We start from the raw sequence: 5,437 nt of genomic DNA on the forward strand, positions 1-5,437 counted from the left end.
TTACCCTGATTCAACTTAAAATTTTACAAAGAGTAATTAAACAATTGAGTTGTTGATATTTGTGCAGCAATACTAGCAATCTTTGGAATATTTTGCTTCTAAATATACCTTTTTTCAGTTAAATAAAATAGAGCATGCCCTTGCACCGAAATATTTTTGTTGATGTCCTTAATCTATATAGTAAAGAATAATGACATCATTATATGTACTGGCTATGTCATGTCATGGGTACCAAATATGTACTAGACAATCAGATTTAACTTTCAATGTATAATAGGCAAAGTCCTTAGGCATTTTAATCAGTTTATTTTCATAGAAATGCCTATACATTATGTACTTAGCCTTAACTCATTTGCAAAATCTTTGTTAATGCATACACCGTTACTTGTGTGCATTGCAGCTTTAATATATTTGTGCATTTTTGTCTCAGAGTTAACCTTCAGACTGTCAGAAGTAAAAAAAATGCAAAAATATGTGGCAGGCCTAAGATCCTAAAATTTTCCTGTTTTTAAAGAAATATTATTTATTTTTCCATTATTTTTATACACAAACTTTTCTTATTTTTAAAATAAAATAAAGATGGCATATGCAAAAGAAAAAAAAACAGAATAATTTGAAGCATTTACCATCAGATAAATATAAGATATCCGATGGCCTCTGGATAGACATCGATTCTAATCTAACGAGTGGTCAGGTTCGGAGAAAGGATAGATACGACGAGTTGGATAAGGAGCATATCTAACCGCAAATCATTAGATTTTCTTTTTATCACACGTATTTCACACTGCTTTCACGTTTTACCATATTTTAATGTGTGAGAAACCACTTAGTTTGTTTTCATCACTTCCACCCAAAGACTATTGTGGCTATCGATAAAAAAACGATCTCATATGGTCAGTACTCAGTGCATAAAGGAATGGAGATCCAATATTGTAAAACTCGTAAAAAAATATGTTCACCTGCAGATCTTCCATGGCAACTTAGACTGAATATATTTTCCTATATTAGATTTAAAATAGGTCGAAAAAATCCAAAATAATATATCTAGTTTTGCAGATGAACAATCACCTGGACTCAACCTTCCAAGTGAGCATATATATATATATATATATATATATATATATATATATATATATATATATATATATATATAAGAAATGAATTTAATTGAATTCATGAAATATGCCGGCGTGAAGCGTCGTAGTTCATGTCCTCATGAATCTTCAAAAATTAAATTCATTTCTTATATTTACATTATTTTTCTGATGAGTTACCACAAATTTTACCATTCAACTGTCATTTATAAAGCAAAACAGTTTGCACTATAGTTTTGACGTCAAGTACGGTATTATGACGTAACAATGGAGATATTCATGCTCATCCATGGTAGTTCATGAGAAAATGAACAGCATTCTAATTTGCAAAGAATCTTAAGAAAAAATATTTGGAAATGTATATATATATATATATATATATATATATATATATATATATATATATATATATATATATATATATATATATATATATATATATATATATATATATATATATATATATATATATATATATATATTGGACCAACAATAGATCAGCACTTCTAAATTTATAAAATTGGTTACGAAGTGTTATTTACTTGAACACGATCCTCAAGGTGATCAGAACATTTTATTGCTTTCTTTATTGCTAGTAGAGCAAGAAATTCAAAATTTGAAAAACTGCTGCTTTTGTTTATAAAATTTTGAATTCTGCTTATCCTATTATGTTTGATTAGGAATTTTAATATTTATTGTAAACAATGAATAAAAATATGGCAAGGTTTGCCAAATGAATTTTTTGTTCATCATAGAATCAGTCGCCCGCGTGGCGCAGTGGTTAGAGCGTCTGCTCTAGAGTCGGGGTGTAAGAAGTTGGTCCTTACGTCGCGGGTTCGAATTCCACTGTGGGACGTGGAGACCAGTCTTTCGGATGAGACCGTATAAACCGAGGTCCCGTGTCGCAGTAGGTGCTGGCACGAAAAAGATCCCTCACTGCTCAATGGCCCTGAATGCGAGTACAGGATAAAATTTGCAGCTCTACACTGGCAAGTGGTGGCGTCTCCATATGAATGAAAAATTCTCGAGAGGGACGTTAAACAACATACAAACAAACAAACATCATTGAATCATATAACAATACAATTGTTTGTATTTTTCAATCAATCCGATGATTAAACTACCCCTTCTGGCTCTGAAACTTGTGCATCCTCAGGTAGTTAAGTCATCTTATTGACTTCAAAAACAACAATAGTTGTATGATGTTTCTTAAAAGTTAACTTATTTAAAATTCGATACCACAATCTGCCCTGCTATTTACTTCGAAAAATTGTCTATGGAGAGTGTCAAATATTATTATAAAAAGAAATCATTGTTAAAATTTTGCTGCATACAAAATATTTTGTATTTTTCCAGAATTCATGCAAGTTTACAATAATAATGTATCTATGCTTATGTACAGACTCAAATTATCTGATGATTGATACTATATTATTTAAAGGCATGAAAATCTACAACAAAGTCTGAACATTGATCTGGTCATCCTGCAGACATGTTTATGCGTGATATTCCAATTATGTCTCAAGGGCTAATCATGCTATCGTATGACACTTCATCTTTTCAAACATAATCATCCATTTATTTTGGCAAATCTAGTTATAGTAAACGTTTGATTAGTCGTGAAAATTATGATTTAACTATTTGACGAAATTAATTTGCAATATGGAAAAAAAAGAACTGTATTCAAGCTCAAAGTCCATTAAAGCAATACAAATCGGGAGCAGAGCAAAGACCTATAAAACATCAAAGGTGGTATCAGATGCAATGGAGGAGTGAGCATCCCCTGCCGACGGGTCACATCCGCCCTGTGCTCCTTGTCATCATCGGGAAAGACTGAAAAATCGGTAGACAGTTCAGTGTGTAAAATGGCTTAATAATTAATATGAAAAACATCAGCCAGCATTTTACTTAATAACAGGATGTATATGCTGACAAGATCATGGTGTCGACCATAAATCTTACAAAATGAAGACTGTTGATATCACGATTATTTTAAGGCTGTGTTATTAGATTACCATTGAAGCCCTTTTCTAGTAAAATATCCAAATATGAAACAGATGTATCATACACTTTGTATCTTTTATTTCAAGCTTACTGGGATATATCGAGTCGACATATAATTGGAAATAACTACTGCTAACTGATAATACGTCGATGTATCTAAATGTCAAGTTGAAGGCCAACGCAAGTGTTTTCTACTTTTCATGATGAAGTTTTTGAATAAATTCCGCTTTATATGAATACAAAAATAGACCTGCTTTTACAGGGAAGCAATTGGTACCAATGGGAATTCCAACAGATTGTTGGAAGACCTGATCTCCAAAAACGACATCGATATTGTAAATCAGAAACTCAAGCATCTTTTTAATATCAACTTCCGAGTAGTTATGTGTATAATCAGAATGTTTTTTTTTTAACAAAATAAAAAAAAAATAAAATAAAAAAAAAAGACCAATCTTGTGATTTCAAAATTTCTAAAAGTTCCCTGGAGTTTTCAAGTATTCACATCTGATTTACTCCACTCCTTGAATATACTAAAATAAATCTTGAAATTTCTCCTTCACTATTGTAAATATTTTAGGAAGGAGTAAAGAAAGAGACTTGGAAAGGCCTGTCACAATGGGAGTTAAAGATGGTACAAAAAACCCCGAGAAAACTGTTTTAATTCATCTCTTAGAATACATTATTACACAAAAAATTACTATAATGTCACTGATCAAAAACCCTCTAATTAAAGTTATAAGTTACGATTGCTTGTTGGTCCTTTTTTAATAATGAAAGACATTCCGAAGACCAATTTAAGAATGTTTTGATCGCATCTACATGAAATTTGCAAGTTTGCTGTAAAAGAAAGTGTAACATAAGATTCCAGTATTCTAGAGAACATGATATAAGAATATATATAAGAAGTAACAATTAAGGTAAGGATCAATTAAGAGGTCAAAGGTCGAACCTCATCCCAAAACAGAAGGCGGCTGTATTATTGTACACTGTAGCTAGGGTCTGATAGGCTAAATTTCAATGCACTTTCAAGTCTCAATTTCATTTTCTCAGTGACAAATAGACACTAAAATAAGATGTTTTTTTTCTTAACAAATTCTTGAAGCAATAAATATAGACAAAATCAGTCATGAAAATGATAGATATGACATAAATTAAACGCTTGCAATGAATCTCTACGACAAAAAGATGATTTTTTTTGGATTATCAAATATGTATTCATTAACTAAATATGGAGATAACGAATAATAAATCTCGAAGTCCTTTGAAACAATCTATAAATAGTGCATGTTTTTGAGGGTAACAGTTGAAATTGACACCCCGAGGAAAACCTTTGCCATCCGACACGTCAGTCTTATTTGAAAGCAGTTATTCTTGATCTCTTGCTACTTTTAAGAGGTCTCACTGATCTGACTTACTTATATATATTTACCATTATACACGTACATATAATCTTTAAAAATTCTTATTCACTTCCATTCATAAAAAAACAAAGATTAAACACATTTTCTGCAACGTAAAATCTTTATTTCTCTACTGATAAATAATAAATGCCTTGTGATTACTTCGACGTCTGCTCTTTTGAAACTGGCTTCGCGTTTTCTCAGCAGCTAGGCTATGAAGAAAGGAGAAATTAAAGTACTGATACTACAGACAAAAATACCGTCCAAATAAATAATTTATGATGGTACGTCATTGTTTTTGCCTAAATGAATTGTTTGACAACACTTGTTTTATTAGATGTATAATCATATTTTTCTCTCCAAAATGATCGCTTCTAAAATGTCTTACCGTGAAAATTGTAATGTAAACGTAGTGACGTTGATTTTGTATTGAAAACGATTTTGTATGGTACAATTATCGATGTATTTTTTAAATTTTTTTTTTTTTAAAATAAAAATATTTCAAAGGTTGTATAGAAAGTGTTATGCTGCAAATCTATCACTAAATTTTGATACAGCTGCCATTTACTTGTTGTTTAATGATACGTGTTAAAATTAATATCCATTTACAAAATGTTATTCCATCCTCTGGGTACCTAATTTAGTTGTTTCTCAATGAAAATATTTAACAGAAACCACATTTTTCAAAACCCATAATCAATGGGGATGTCCTCTTCTTGTCCTGAGCTATTAAAAAACTTTTTTGTTTACAAGAAATACCTTGGAACCATGTAAAAATTTAATGGAGGATTGTTAAATATATACTGGCGATATCTGTACCACGAATCAGGATAAGAATTTTTTGCAAATCAAACTGTTTTTAATATCGAAAAAAAATTTCGAAGGATGACATTATACATATATCACATGGCTTCGAGGGTGACATACCAGAATGTTTGC

Source organism: Saccostrea echinata, unplaced genomic scaffold (assembly GCF_033153115.1).
Source record: "Saccostrea echinata isolate AGI-Se365-2 ecotype Australia unplaced genomic scaffold, CSIRO_AGI_Sech_v1 ptg000029l, whole genome shotgun sequence".
NCBI classification, from domain to species: Eukaryota; Metazoa; Mollusca; class Bivalvia; order Ostreida; family Ostreidae; genus Saccostrea; species Saccostrea echinata.